A 17,238-nucleotide genomic window follows, 5' to 3' on the forward strand; every position below is an offset into this window, starting at 1 on the left:
TAATTCAGCGGATTACTCCTATTTCCTTTCTTGGATACTGGTGTGACTTCTACAGATTTCCAGTCTACAGGTACGGATCTTTCGACGAGCGAGCCATTCTATATGAGTCCTAAGTATGGACCTATTGTATCAGCATATACTCATGCAGCTTTCACAACGGACGTAGCGACAGTTGTGTTCTTCTATCGAACTTTGTTTTCATGTAAGCTGATTTTAAAATCATGTAGTCCTTTGTTTGACATCCTGTTAGTTGCCAAGTTTCCTACATGAAGAGTATACAGGGTAGTCCATTGATCGTGACCGGGCCAAATATCTCACGAAATAAGCGTCAAACGAAAAAACTACAAAGAACGAAACTTGTCTAGCTTGAAGGGGGAAACCAGATGGCGCTTGGCCCGATAGATGGCGCTGCCGTAGGTCAAACGGATATCAACTGGGTTTCTTTAAATAGGAACCCCCATTTTTTATTACATATTCGTGTAGTACGTAAAGAAATATGAATGTTTTAGTTGGACCATTTTTATCGCTTTGTGATAGATGGCGCTGTAATAGTCACAAACATATGGCTCACAATTTTAGACGAACAGTTTGTAACAGGTAGGTTTTTTAAATTAAAATACGGAACGTAGGTACGTTTGAACATTTTATTTCGCTTGTTCCAGTGCGATACCTGTACCTTTGTGAACTTATCATTTCTGAGAATGCATGCTGTTACAGCGTGATTATCTGTAAATACCACATTAATGCAATAAATGCTCAAAATGATGTCCGTCAACCTCAGTGCATTTGGCAATACGTGTAACGACATTCCTCTCAACAGCGAGTAGTTCGCCTTCCGTAATGTTCGCACATGCATGGACAATGCGCCGACACCTGTTGTCAGGCGTTGTCGGTGGATCACGATAGCAAATATCATTCAACTTTCGCCACAGAAAGAAATCTGGGGAAGTCAGATCCGGTGAACGTGCGGGCCATGGTATGGTGCTTCGACGACAAATCCACCTGTCATGAAATATGCTATTCAATAGCGCTTCAACCGCACGCGAGCTATGTGCCGGACATCCATCATGTTGGAAGAACATCGTCATTCTGTCATGCAGTGAAACATCTTGTAGTAACATCGGCAGAACATTACGTAGGAAATCAACGTACATTGCACCATTTAGAATGGGGGCCAATTATCCTTCCTCCCATAATGCCTCACCATACATTAGCCCGCCAAGGCCGCTGATGTTCTACTTGTCCCAGCCATCGTGAATTTTCCGTTGCCCAATAGTGCATATTATCCCGATTTACGCTACCGCTGTTGGTGAATGGCGCTTCGTCGCTAAATAGAACGCGTGCAAAAAATCTGACATCGTCCCTTGATTTCTGTTGTGCCCAGTGGCAGAACTGTACATGACGTTCAGAGTCGTCGCCATGTAATTCCTGGTGCATAGAAATATGGTACGGGTGCAATCGATGTTGATGTAGCATTCTCAACACCGACGTTTTTGAGATTCCCGATTCTCGCGCAAATTGTCTGCTACTGATGTGCGGATTAACCGCGACAGCAACTAAAACACTACTTGGGCACCATCATTTGTTGCAGGTCGTGGTTGACGTTTCACATGTGGCTGAACACTTCCTGTTTCCTTATATAACGTAAGTATCTGGCGAACGGTCCGGACGCTTGGATTATGTCGTCCAGGATACCGAGCAGCATACATAGCACTCGCCCGTTGGGCATTTTGATCATAATAGCCATACATCAACACGATATCGACCTTTCCCGCAATTGATATAAGGTCCATTTTAATACAGGTAATGTATCACGAAGCAAATACCGTCCGCACTGGCGGAATGTTACGTGATACCACGTACTTATACGTTTGTGACTATTACAGCGCCATCTATCACAAAGCGAAAAAAGTGGTCCAGCTAAAACATTCATATTTCTTTACGTACTATAAGCGGATATGTAATAAGAAATGGGGCTTCCTATGTAAAAAAAAAGAAAGAAAAAACGCAGTTGATATCCGTTTGACCTATTAGCGCCATCTAGCGGGCCAACCATAGCGCTATCTGGTTTCCCCATTCAAGCTAGACGAGTTTCGTTCTATGTAGTTTTTTCGTTTGATGCTTGTTTCGTGAGATATTTCGCCTGGTCACTATCAATGGACCACCCTGTATATGACACCTTTTGTTGAGTGACTCCTGCAATACTGTTCCTGTCAATGATGTTACGCAAGCATACCGCGGTCCTAGGAACAGTTTCCCTCGTGGCGAGGCACTTTCTGGCCACAGAACGCAGCGGCAGCAGAGCGAGGCCCCCCCGGAGAGCCTGTCAGTGGACCACGGGCTGTCGGCAGGTCGTATCGCCACGCGCTCACCGGAAGCGGCGACACGATTTAGGGCCGCCACCGCCACGGCTGCTGGTGTTGTTGTTGTTGTTTGTGAAACTAGTGTTGTCGCAAGCGGCGGGGGGCTCCCACGACTCCCGGGGCCGGGCCACACGTGACCGACCACCCAACCGCTATTCCCGACAGCTATTCCCAACCGGCTGTCAGCGCAGCTATCGAGCCCGGCGCCGCTGCTCGTTTCGTTTCACATGCAGCTGGTGTGGCCAGGCGGCTCTCGGCGCCGTAACCACTCTGCGCTATGATATCTCACTTACAGCCGGCCACACTGAAGCCATTCTCGCCGCCGTGATCGTCAAACTATCTACATATATACCTTGGAAAACACTGCGAAGTGCTTGCAGAGGGTGCCACATACTAATGGTTCCATTCGCGTATGGACCACGGCAAAAATAATTTCTTACATGTGTGCTATAATTAGTCTTCGCTCTAACTATGCGTGCGATTCATTATATGCAGTATTGTGCGCCAACATCCTTCACTTAAACTGTGCCGGCCGCTGTGAGCGAGCGGTCTGGATTGGTGCTGCTGCTACGGTCGCAGGTTCGAGTTCTGCCTCGGGCATGGATGTGAGTGATGTCCTTAGGTTAGTTAGGTTTAAGTAGTTCTAAGTCTAAGGGACTGATGACCTCAGATGTTAAGTCCCACAGTGCTTAGAGCAATTTGAACCACTTTTTTGAAAAACTGTGTATTAAATTTATTTTATCATGTCTATTAGGCCTCTATCTGCGAAGCTATTTAGCTGAGCTCGCACATCAGTTGCTTTGTTATGATGACTGATGTACAGTAAGTAGGCTACTAATTTATGCACTGACGCGCCAAAGAAACTCCTATAGGCGTGCGTATTAAAATACAGTGATATGTAAACAGGCAGAATACGGCGCTGCGGTCGGCAACGCCTAGATAAGACAAGTGTCTGGCGCTGTCGTTAGATTGGTTACTGTACCTACAATGACAGGTTACCAAGATTTAAGTGATATTGAACGTGGATTTACAGTTGGCGCACGAGTCATGGGACACAACATCTCCGTGGTAGCGATGAAGTGGATACTTTCCCGTATGCCCATTTGACGAGTGTACCATGAATGTCAGGAATCCAGTAAAACATCATACGACGATTGTAGAGAATCGTTCAACGTGATAGAAGTGCAACTCTTCTGTAAATTGCTGCTGATTTCTATGCTCTGCCTTCAAAAAGAGTCAACCTGCGAACGATTCAACGAAATATCATCGATATGGGTTTTCGGAGCCGAAGGCTTGATGATTGCACTGGCCCCCTCAACATCGACACTGGGCTGTTGATGACTGGAAACATGTTGCCTGGTCTCACGAGTCTCGTTTCAAATTATATCGAGCGTATGGACGTGCACGGGTATGGAGACAACCCCATGAATCCATGGACCCCGCATGTCAACAGGGGACTATTCAAACTGGTGGAGGCTCTGTAATGGTGTGGGGCGTGTGCAGTTCATCTACATCTACGTGGATACTCTGCAAATCACATTTAAGTGTCTGGCAGAGGGTTCATAGAACCACCTTCACAATACTCCATTATTCGAATCTCGTATAGCGCGCGGAAAGAATGAACACCTATATCTTTCCGTACGAGATCTGATTTCCCTTATTTTATCTTGGTGGTCGTTCCTCCCTATGTAGGTCGGTGTCAACAAAATATTTTCGCATTCGGAGGATAAAGTTGGTGATTTGAATTTCGCGAGAAGATTCCGTCACAACGAAAAACGCCTTTCTTTTAATGATGTCCAGTCCAAATCCTGTATCATTTCTGTGACACTCTCTCCCATATTTCGCGATAATACAGCTGGAGTGAGATGGGACCCCTGATTTGTCTAACTAAACGACAATGACGGGTTACACGTACGTAAGCATCCTGTGTGATCACGTGTGTCCCTTCATGTCCATTGTGCATTGCGATGGACTTGGGCAATTCCAGTAGGACAATGCGACACCTCACACTTCCAGGATTGCTGCACAGGAACACTCTTCTGAGTTTAAACACTTCCGCTGACCACCAAACTCCCCAGACATGATCGTCATTGGGCATGTCTGGGATGCCTTGGAACGTGCTGTTCAGAATAGATCTCCACCCATTCGTACTCTTACGGGTTTATGGACAGCCCTGCAGGATTCATGGTGTCAATTCGCTCCAGCAATACTTCAGACATTAATTGAGTTCGTGCCACGTCATGTTGCGTCACTTCTGCGTCCTCGCGGAGGCCCTGGGCCATATTAGGCAGGTGTACCAGTTTCTTTGGCTCTTCAGTGTAAGTGATCGTGTATACAGTGGTTTAGAGATGTATGTATAAAAACGTATGGAGATGCAATGTGTAGATAGATAACGAATGTGTTCCTGTTATTTTTTTGCATGTTGAATCTGAAAGCATATATTATATTTTCTGATTGAATTTAAAAAAAATGCCGCGATTCATTATCTTTGTAAGGAAGTAGGTTTGTATGGCTCACCTAGCACTGGATGTGAAATTTTACCACCGGAGCAACACATAACAACCGTTTGTTGCTCCGTTTTAATTGTATTGTAGTGCCTACATTTTGGATCAATCCCACTAAGACAAACACTTTATGATTTGCATATTCAGTTAATAAATCATCATCAAATGAAGATACACCAAAAGCGTCTCACGTTCCACGAGGTCTCTCTGTCGTACAGCCTTTAAATCCCTTTGTCGCTGAGATTTAAATTGTCTCGGAAGCTATAACAGACGCATGACGCTCAGCGCCTAACATACTATGGGCTTGTATCTGTTCTAATGTCTCTGTAGTTCTTAAGGCCGTCTGACGTTCCGCATCCAAGATCCGGCCGACCTAATATTGCTTCGTGATTTGTTGGCTGTGAGCAACTTTCGCGGTTTGAGCTCTCTCAGAACTATGCTGTAAATCAGATTCATGATTGCGAGGTTTATCGTAATGTAGCTCACGCGCTTACTCTCTGATTTTATCGTTCTATTCCCACAATCCAGCTACACCAAACAGCGTAGCAACTCGATATCACAAACCGCGCGCACAATAACAATGGATTTGCACTGTCATGGTATAATCTATAAACACTAGGAGGCGCCGACAATCCGGCCAGCGTCATCTTCATCCCAAGTATAAGTTATCTGAAAATGTAAATAATATATTAGTATAAACAGCTTTCTTAAATAGTAATTATTGTTCCATATTTTGCGTTACATTCTTCAAGTCAATAAGTATGCTGTGTTAGGCACTTTCTAAAGTAGCCTATGTTCGTCTTCAACGTTCACGTTATCTCCATACCAAATTCCATTAAAATCGATTCATCGGTTTAGTCTTGAAAGCGTAACAGAGAGACTTTCGCATTTATAAAATTAGTATGGATATCAAAATTATAATTTGTTGTGTTAATAGAGGATTTAAGATACATCTCTCTATTTCTGTATCACATAGGGTAGGTAGAAATAAAGCCCCTCAATTTACAGTTGTTTCTAAAAATGTGGTTAGTGAGGAGTAGATTCTCACACGATTTCAAATTGGAGTCATAGACTGGGTTGTTACCTACAACCCATGCAGGTTTCAGCTCTGTCTGACAACTAATTACATAGAAATTTAGAATTTAGGGAAGAAAAAAGTTGAGGGGTTCTACTCCACGTAATTGAGTGAGAGAAACATGGATAAGAAAGGATGACTCGGAATAAAAACATCTGAAATAATCCTGTGTAACATTGTTGTACTGCAGCCAAGTTACCCAACATAATACTGAAAAAATCCTTCTACAGAAATGATACATTCTGCTCCGTGAAAGGAGAATTAGTAAGGCAATCCGAAAGAGTTTGGAGACTGAGGCGGAGCTATCAATGTAAACAGTGTACTTCGTTAAGCCCTTTGAAAAAGTTATTACCTTCATCCTTGTGGGTTTCAACGGTTTTATTATCACATTGTCGGTGCCAATGAATGACTATTCGTGTGTCTCAAGAAGTTTGTAACTTTCTGGAATTTTCGTGACATTGCTGGAGATGAGGTGATTTAGCCCAAAACATCTGCAGGGATTTGTCTGATTCTGCCAATTTCGCACAAATGTGTCATGCTGATTTTCGGAACCAACTGGAACAATTATTGCCACGCGAAAGTGAAACTAAAATGCAGATGTGTCAATCAGTAATTCGTTGATTCTTCTTCTCTAAGGCTATGTTACACGATGTTCAAGTGAAACATCAAAAACATACATGTACACTACTGGCCATTAAAATTGCTACACCACGAAGATGACATGCTACAGACGCGAAATTTAACCGACTGGAAGAAGATGCCGTGATATGCAAATGATCAGCCTTCCAGAGCATTCACACAAGGTTGGCGCCGGTGGCGACACCTACAAAGTGCTGACATGAGGAAAGTTTCCAACAGATTTCTCATACACAAACAGCAGTTGACCGGCGTTGCCTGGTGAAACGTTACTGTGATGCTTCGTGTAAGGAGGAGAAATGCGTACCATCACGTTTCCGACTCTGATAAAGGTCGTATTGTAGCCTATCGCGATTGCGGTTTATCGTATCGCGACATTGCTGCTCGCGTTGATCGAGATCCAATAACAGTTATCAGAATATGGAATCGGCGGGTTTAGGATGGTAATACGGAACGCCGTGCAGGATTCCAAAGCCTCGTATCACTAGCAGTCGAGATGACAGGCATCTCATCCGCATGGCTTTAACGGATCGTGCAGCCTCATCTCGATTCCTGAGTCAACAGATGGGGACGTATGCAAGACAACAACCATCTGCAAGAAAAGTTCGACGACGTTTGCAGCAAAATGGACGATCAGCTCGGAGACCATGGCTGTAGTTACCCTTGATACTGCATCACAGACAGGAGCGCCTGCGATGGTGTACTAAACGCGAACCTGGTTGCACGAATGGCAAAGCATCATTTTTTCGAATGAATCCAGATTCTGTTTACAGCATCACAGCTGTATGGGCAGCTGTACCTGTACACGCCATCCAAGCTCTGTTTGACTCAATGCCCAGGCGTATCAAGGTCGTTATTACGGCCAGAGGTGGTTGTTCTGGGTACTGATATCTCAGGATCTATGCACCCAAATTGTGTGAAAATGTAATCACATGTCAGTTCTGGTATAATATATTTATCCAATGAATACCCGTTTACCATCTGCATTTCTTCTTGGTGTAGCAATTTTAATGGCCAGTAGTGTAAGTAGTAAAAAACAGAATCACCTTATTTTCCCTTTCTAGATCGACTTCGGAACGAACTTTCACGGAACAATAAGTTCCAATATGACGAACCTACTAAGAAGTGATAACACCTGAATCGATGGCAGCCATTTAAAAAAAAAGTGTGTATTTTTATCCCACATTGGGCTTTACTCCCACCTACCCTATTATCTCCACAAATAATACAAATGTACAAACTTTCTTATTCTTGTGCTGAGAATGTTAATAATTTGAAGTCATTCCTCACTGCAGTAACTTTTACGAGGCTTATCGCAGGAATTAAAACCCTAATCGGGCAAGGGATGGACACTGCACTCAAATAACTGTGAAATAACTGCTTACGGATTTCTGTTCTTCTTTTAGCAGTTGTGCGCATGCATCTGCGGAATTAATCAAGTATTGCTGTTGCTGTAGCACGGTATCGTCACACCTGCGAAATTAGGGATTAATGTCCGTGCCTTAAAAGTATTTGCGATGTGGACATAGATGTTTGGCTGTCGGGCAAAGTTCATGCCGCTTGTGCGTGGTAGAGTTACCTGTTTGACGATTTCCTTATAAAGTTTCGCCTGCTGGTTGTGCGTGTGAAAACTGGAGCATAAGGTGATTTACATCTGCTACGTCTTATGGGTGATCTTCACAGTATGGAGAGGTTAAGACTTTGATGTTCTAGAAATGTGGAAGATAACATTCGTGTCCATTTCACATACACATGATTGATGTACGTCGCCGTGTATGTTTGAAATTTGAATACCATGTCCTTTCAGGAATGCATTGTTGAACCCGTGCCAAGTTTTGTCGTTTCGGCATCTGAGGCGTCCCCCAGAGTCGCTACCAATGATCAGATACCCCTTTAGGAAGTCCGTTTAATGTAAATTTACAAAGAAAATTATTCCTTCCGGGATGTCGTCCTTCGCTATTTCGTCAACAATTTCGTTGTCTCTAATACAGGCATGCCGTTTTACCCAGAGAAGTTCCATTCTCTGGTACTATTTTATACACTCATAGACTAATTCCTGCACATGGAAGAGCTAATACTTTGTTTTCAAATAACAAGACTTGTGTTCTATTATACAATGTCTCAGTGTCTGTCCTGTTACTACCGAGCAAGGTGACGCAGTGGTTAGCACACTGGACTCGCATTCGGAAGGACGCGGTTCAAATCGGCATCCGACCGTCCTAATTTAAGTTGTCCGTGATTTCCGTAAATTGCTCCAGGTGCATGCTGGAGGGTTCCTAAAAGGGCACTGCCAATTTCCTTCCTGAGCCTTGAAACGGTCCAAGCTTGAGTTCTGTCTCTAATGACTTCGATGTCGACGGGACGTTAAACCTTAATCTTCCTTCATTCCTTCTCCTGCTGCTGGAATCTCGGCCGTAAAGCTACCTGTTGCAGGGGGAAGTTTGTACACAGTTCCGGTCTCAACAGGACTGTACGTTGATAGTGATGAAGCGGTGCAGGCACAGGTGACGTCAACGAAGTCAGCCATTCTACAGTGACGGTATGAACAGAGTGGTCTCTCGTTGGGAGAAATGTGTCCGTCGCCAGGGTGACTGTTGAGAAACAAGTACATAGGCATAAAGAACAGAGATGCTGAATGTTAATAAAGTGTTTCAAGAATGAGATTTTCACTCTGCAGCGGAGTGTGCGCTGATATGAAACTTTCTGGCAGATTAAAACTGTGTGCCCGACCGAGGCTCGAACTCGGGACCGTTTGCATTTCGCGGGCAAGTGCTCTACCATCTTTTTTTTCTTTTTTTCTTTTTTTTAAATCTCATTTTGTTCGCTTTTGTTCGTTGCGTCTGCTCGTGGCGGACGTCGTAAGACATCCGTTTAAGTTCGTTGTTGATCGATTAACTCTTTTTTTTTTATTACAGAGGGCAACTATCCCTCTGACCGAACACGCTGAGCTACCATGCCGGCAACCATCTGAGCTACCGAAGCACGACTCACGCCCGGTCCTCACAGCTTTACTTCTGCCAGTATCTCGTCTCCTACCTTCCAAACTTTACAGAAGCTCTCCTGCGAACCTTGCAGAGCACTTGCCCGCGAAAGGCAAAGGTCCCGAGTTCGAGTCTCGGTCGGGCACACAGTTTTAATCTGCCAGAAAGTTTAATAAAGTGTGTTATTTAAAAATCTGTAGGAGTTTTGAGAAAAAATTCGAACGCATTACTTTTCAGAACGCCCTCATAGATGCCGAGGAGCCCCTTGTGGTTCCATATAACTCTCTATCAAAGATTAAATTCTGCGCGCTTCCTACCACTAAATCCTCAGTTTAGTCACACATTTCATTTGATACCCTCATATGATCGTTAATAAACGTTGGTGTTGTACTAAGGTATATCCTTTTTGGAATGTTGAAGTTGTAGCCTAGTGAAATTTCTTCCTGATATTTTTAATGTTACAGCGTGATGATCTGCAAAAATATTTATTTATTTATTGTTTCGTGGGACCAAATTAAGGAGAAGTATCCATGGTCATGGAACGAGTCAATACATGAAATTATAACACGATAGAAGAAACAGATAAAATAAAATACAAGAAACGTATTCAGGCGACAGCTTGTAAGTTTAAATAAAGAAAATCAACAATGTAACACTGTAATTTGCTTAATTTTTCAGCTCTTCCAGGAGCTCCTCGACAAAATAGGAGTGAGTCATGAGGAAACTCTTCAGTTTGGACTTAAAAGTGTTTGAGCTACTGCTAAGATTTTTGAGTTCTTGTGGTAGCTTATTGAAAATGGATGCAGCAGAATGGTACACTCCTTTCTGCACAAGAGTCAAGGAAGTGCTTTCCACATGCAGATTTGATTTCCGCCTAGTATTAACTGAGTGAAAGCTGCTAACTCTTGGGAATAAGCTAATATTGCAAACAACAAACGCCACTAAAGAAAATATATACTGTGAAGGCAATGTAGAATTCCCAGACTATAGAAGAGGGGTCGACAAGAGGTTCTCGAACTTACACCACATATAGCTCGAAGAGCCCGTTTTTGAGCCAAAAATACCCATTTTGAATCAGAAGAATTACCCCAAAAAATAATACCATATGACATAAGCGTATGAAAATATGCGAAGTAAACTACTTTTCGTGTTGAACTGTCACTTATTTCAGATGCTGTTCTAATGGTAAATAAAGCAGCATTGAGTTTCTGAACAAGATCCTGAACGTGGGCTTTCCACAACAGCTCACTATCTATTCGAACGCCTAGGAACCTGAACTGTTCCGCCTCGCTTATAATATGCCCATTCTGTCTGATCAAAATATCAGTTCTTGTTGAATTGTGAGTTAGAAACTGTAAAAACTGAGTCTTACTGTGAATTAGCATCAAATTATTTTCCACAAGCCATGAACCTATTTCATGAACTACAATATTTGATAATGATTCAATATTACACACAACATCCTTCACTACCAAGCTGGTGACATCAGCAAACAGAAATATTTTTGAATCACCTGTAATACTAGAAGGCATATGATTTATATAAATAAGAAACAGCAGTGGCCCCAGCACCGACCCTTGGGGAACGCCCCACTTAACAGTGCCCCATTGGGACTGAACATCACTACCACTCTCAATATTGCGGAGAATTACGTTCTGCTTTCTGTTCTGTCCGTCAGTATTTATTTTTCTCAACCACTGTACTCAAATTAAACAGCTAATTTACTGTCTCCCTTCTTGGTAAACTGAAAAGGATTTGTGGTAAATAATATCCTGTTATTACACCTTTATGTTAATAACGGAACACGTTTGTTTTGAGCGCTGTTGTTTAAGTCCCCCAGCAAACCAATTATAATGGAATTTTTCTTTCCGTTGTTTCCATCTGATCATGCGACCACAGCCCTTCATTTAACCTACAAAGAAAATGTGTCTCTTCATTAATGACACAAATTTCACAGTGTTTGTAAGACAAAATAGTCTTATAGCAACGTTCATTAACGTAATTTCATTTAAGTCACCTTTTATAGAAAGAAATTTGGCTTTTGAATAGAAAATACGATGCACAGTTTGTATCTCCGTCACTATCTGAAGACGAAACACAAGCTAGGTAGCTTCCTTCCTTAATTGAATTTTAATAAAAGACTTTCAATCCTTTCTTGAAATGTGATATTCACTCTGTAATAGTAATTGCTTGGGACTGTTAGCTCAATAATATGCCAAAGTAGTAGTAAATTTTTTCTGATAAAGCACTATTCATTCTCGCAGGAGATTGTTTAATCTTCCCGCTTTTTTTCAGTCGAAGCACCAGTTCTATGTAGTGACGTTATAATTAGACAATAGGAGATTTTCTACGGCAACCCTCCATGTAATTTACAATGAAAAGGTGTCCGTTTATTAATAACACAAAGGGAATGTTCTTTTACGTAATTTCATTTAAGTCACTTTTTATAAGAAGAAATCTGGCCTTTGAATGGAAAATACGATGCACGGTTTGTATCTTTCTTACTCTCTGAAGACGAAATACATCGTTAGGGGACTGAGATTCTGTAACAGAAATAGTCTTGCAACAACACCAAACAAAGAAAGACACACACACACACACACACACACACACACACAGAGAGAGAGAGAGATACGCAGTTATTCTGCCTTGGATCCTCCGATCAAAGTCACTGTTGTATATATAGTTTCAGGGAATGTTCTTTTACGTAATTTCATTTAAGTCACTTTTTATAAGAAGAAATCTGGCCTTTGAATGGAAAATACGATGCACGGTTTGTATCTTTCTTACTCTCTGAAGACGAAATACATTGTCAGGGGACTGAGATTCCTTGGTAGCTTTCTTTCTTACCGGAATTTTAATAAATGACTTTTAATCTTTTCTTGAAAGATGATATTGACTCTAGAATAATAATCACTCGGGACTGTTATCACAGTAACACGCCACAGTAGTAGTAAATTTGTTTCTGATAAAGCTCTGTTCATTCTCGACGGAGATTGTTTAATCTTCCTGCTTTTTTTTCAGTCAAAGCACCAATGCAATGTAGTGCCGTAATAATTAAACGACGGGAGATTTTCCACGACAGCGAATGTTAAATTACGTTAATGCACAAATGTAATGAAACTGATAATTTCCAGTACGGGTAAGTTAGGTATACGGAGTTACCAAAATGATACTGAATTGTACACAACCGTATAAATTAAATAATATTTTCAGGCAGGTGAACAAGTCTAATATTGCCTGTAGTAATGCAATTAATCTTGGACGATACGTCGGGATCCAGATGACGTAACAAATCAAAATATCTCAGCTTTTCGCACACAAGTTGTTCCCAGTTTGCTTAAACCGTCTTCCTTGTATCACTCGGTATATTTTCACAGCACACAAACTTCGCTTCATTCTTACAGAGTTATCTTCGCGTTCACTCACGCTCTGCTGTCATCAATGTATTTTCGTAGTTCAGTAGTACCGCGTGGTTATTATTAAACTTCCCTGTTTAACACGTTATAACGCGGAAAATAATAACCGTACGAGTACCAAACTTGGTAGCGTTAATGTCAAGGACATGGGGAAGAGAAATAATGCAGAATCAACTCAATAGAAACACTTTCAATGTGCTGCTACGGTACATTGTACCATTACAAACCGTTACCTTTACTGCTACAAAAGGGGCACATTATGATACAGCCGGCCGAGGTGGCCGAGCGGTTCGAGGCGCTGCAGTCTGGAAACGCGCGACCGCTACGGTCGCAGGTTCGAATCCTGCCTCGGGCATGGATGTGTGTGATGTCCTTAGGTTAGTTAGGTTTAAGCAGTTCTAAGTTCTAGGGGACTGATGACCTTAGACGTTAAGTCCCATAGTGCTCAGAGCCATTTGAACATTATGATACCTATCAGTGTTCAGAGGAGTCTTAAAGCGCAGAACTGGATTCTGCTCAGTAGAACGAAGCACGTCCCTAGGTATGCTGGCTACCTCTCTTGATATGCTGCGCTTCAGATCAGCACATGTATGAACGTTTCCCTGGTGAACCTGTTCTTCCTCCAGAAATCACACGAAGTGAGAGCAGGTGATCGTTCTGCTCAGGCATTTCGAAACCATCTGGTGATAATCAGATCGTTTCGAACTGTGTTTCGGAGAAGCAGGTGACCTTCACGAGCGACGTGTGGTGGGGCCTCATCTTGCATGAAAATTGTTCAGTTCAATGCGTCTCTCTCTCCAGTAGGGCGGATATGACATGCTGGCGAAGCATATCGCAGTAACGCTGGCCGTCACACTGCACGCCTTTGGTCATTGAGCGTCAACCTGGTCAAAAAAGAATGGGTCAGCGATGAACGTAGCCGTGAAGCCATACCGTTCGGTGACACGTTCAACATGCAGAGGAACTTCATGCAAAGTGCCTGGGGTTGAAGATCCCCAGTCCCGGCAATTCTGTGTGTTCACCTCACCCGTCAGACAAAAATGGTCTATCTATAGGATGGTCCAGGGTCAGCCATCGTCAACTTCAATATTTGCGAGAAAGTGGAGAGCGAAGTCTACACGTCGTTGTGCGTGCAAGCTGCTGTACGATATGGATCTTGTACGCATACCATTTGAGAGTGGTTCGAAGCACCTTCCGTACAGTGGACCACGGGATGTTCAACTGTCGTGACACAGCACACGCACCGCCTGACAATCGTGAATTGCGCCAAGCGTTGTCTGTTCTAGCAAGAGCGATATCATCAGCCACCTGAGGTGCAACCGGTCGTCAGCCACTGCCCTGTGCGATGCCCATTTCTCCAGTTGATTCGAAATTCTTCATCATGCTCCGCACAGCAGATGGAGAAAGAGGACCCTTCCGTAATCTTTTCAGCCGGCGATATTCTCGAAGTGCAGCTACAACATTACTGTTGTTTTGATAACAGAGCTTCTCCAATAATGCCCTGCCCCTTTTGTCCAGACTCATGTTGACACGTCAGCAAGTGCGCTGCGACTGGTCAGGTGTGTGAGACTATGGATCACGATGACTGATCACGGCACCTGTTGGCAATAGTTTGAACTGAACGGTGACGCAGTGACATCATGCACTCCATACGCTGGACAATAATGCTACCAAGTTTGGTAGTCGTACGGTAATTAGTTTCCATGTTACAACGTGTTAAATAGGGAAAGTTTAATTATAACCTCCCGGTACTACATTAAACAAGTAAACCAGCATGTTGAAAAGTGATGGAAGGTTCTTCCACAGCGTAATCACAATGCATGTATCTCTAATACACTTCTCTTTTTCTTTCAGTTATACCTTTCTACGTACTGCTTTGAGAAGTGATGTAATGCTGGAAATTACACATAATATTGTGGCGCACATGAAACGGAGAACTTAAGTAACTGAAGACCAGTTGCACGGACGGGACTGGGAGGTGTTACACCATGAACAAATTGAGCGAACGCTACCAAATTTATCCTCCAGTGTTTGATTAAAATCTTATCCTTACGCGCCGGCCGGTTTGGCCGAGCGGTTCTAGGCGCTACAGTCTGGAACCGCGCGACGGCTACGGTCGCGGGTTCGAATCCTGCCTCGGGTATGGATGTGTGTGATGTCTTTAGGTTAGTTAGGTTTAAGTAGTTCTAAGTCTAGGGGACTGATGTCCTCAGATGTTAAGTCCCATAGTGCTCAGAGCCATTTTTTTATCCTTACGCGAACTTAATTTCAGTGTGCAAAAATAAAAAAAATAAAAAAAGGCCATTCCTACAGATGAAGAATAGTGTGGGTATATGACGGCTGTTGTGAATGTCTGGCATTGCTGGATATATGGATATCACATACCTTGAGGATATGCACGTCCAGCTTATCGCGCTCTTTCGGACTTTGAGAAACGTCGAATCATTGGCACGAGGGACATGGGAACATCGCACCGACGGATCGCACAAACAGCTGTGTGGAGTGCAATTATTCCAGAACGTGTGGTGACGATATGGAGTCAGAACAGCAGAATGTGAAGAAGAGTAGGCAAGGGTCACACCAGCAGGCGTACACCACGGAAACACCGTAGAATTATTCGAATAGCTCTTACGAGCGGAGGGGCAACAGCTGAATCTGGGCAGAGGTTGCAGGCAGGATGTCACGACGAAAAATCATACACAGATTACTGGAGGCTTGGTTGAGATCACGCTTTGCCATCCTTGCTTTACCGTTGACACCATCGATAAGACAAAAGGCACTAGCATGATACAGAGCCGAGATAACTGCGGTATTGAGTGGAAATGTGTTTGTATCGGTCACGTCGACCCAAACGTGTCATGAAAGGTCACAGGAAGCAGCGCTTCTCGAGACATATCTTTCCAACTCTTCAAGTCATGCTGTAGTGGGGAAATATTGAATATGGCAACAGGACTGATTTAGTATTTGTTGAAGGGCCGCTGAATGCTCAACAATATGTGGCAACAGTGAAAAAGTCTTCATGAGCAGGGTACCAAATGGCATATTCCAGCAGGATAATGCGATACCCTACACTGCAGTTCACCGTCTTGAGGCATGTATGGATGCTTGATTGGTCTATCCGTTCCTCTCATTTATCATTCATAGAACATGTTTGCGATGTGAGCGGAAGATACATGTTTTCATACCAGCCTACAGGCAGAAATATTTATGAGACATGACAAGAAATTCCCTAAGCTGACACTGAAAAGATGTTTACTTCTCTCTGTGGTCACGCCGAAGTATTATGGATACATGTTCCTATTAGAATAAAAATCAAATCATTCAATACCCGTCATGTGATGAATATCTTCTCAAAGTTAAATAAATATAGAACTGATGCTTCACGGTATAACATTTTCCACTTCCGTCAACGTATGAATCCCATTCAGTTACAGGACGAATAATGCACTCCATGTGCTGTGTTGCTGCTTAGATAATCGCACAGTCTATTACTATTGCATGTGACGTTGGAAATTGCAACAAGTATTTTGCTCATATGAAATATGCCCTCAGCGCCAAGATAAATTGTTTGACTGAAACTGAGATCTCATGTTAACTTCATGCAATCCTATATGTTCTCTATGTCAATATAAGTTTAATAGTGTAAGAGTTTATCATAATTTTCCTTCACTTGTGGAACCCAGGGTAATTTGAGAGGTACGGCGGAAGCATAGCTCAGAGACTATTTTCAGAAGCATAGCTTCATTCAAGGCACACACACTTTCATTAGTGGAGTGAAAACTCTTTTACGAAAACGAGCTTTTAAATGTATTTAATAGTTTCAATTTCTGAATGAAAGAGTCAGCAAAAAACACAATGCGTGGCGAAAAGGTGAAGAGCCCAGAAGGATAGTTCACGGGTTGAGACAATACGTGATGTAGTTTTACTGATTACAAAATCGAATTAAATTACAAATATCATATCTTCAGAAAGGAAGAATTTCGATCTCTGTCGGATTCCGGCAGTGAAAGAATTCATTGGCGGCAAATGAAAATTTACGAAGGAACAGACGTCACTCATGTAGATATACAAGGTGGGCTACTTTAATACATACTGGATAATAACTCGGGCCAGAGATGAGATGCAGCAAAATGTTTTAGATAAAAGTTGCAGGTGGCAAAAAGGGTTTCGCGTTGTTACTAATGACGGTGATCGTGAACTGATTTTCAAGATGGTTTGGAGGTTAAAGTGACTTTCTAAATTTGGAACTTTAATATTTCA

Source organism: Schistocerca piceifrons, chromosome 3 (assembly GCF_021461385.2).
Source record: "Schistocerca piceifrons isolate TAMUIC-IGC-003096 chromosome 3, iqSchPice1.1, whole genome shotgun sequence".
NCBI classification, from domain to species: domain Eukaryota; kingdom Metazoa; phylum Arthropoda; class Insecta; order Orthoptera; family Acrididae; genus Schistocerca; species Schistocerca piceifrons.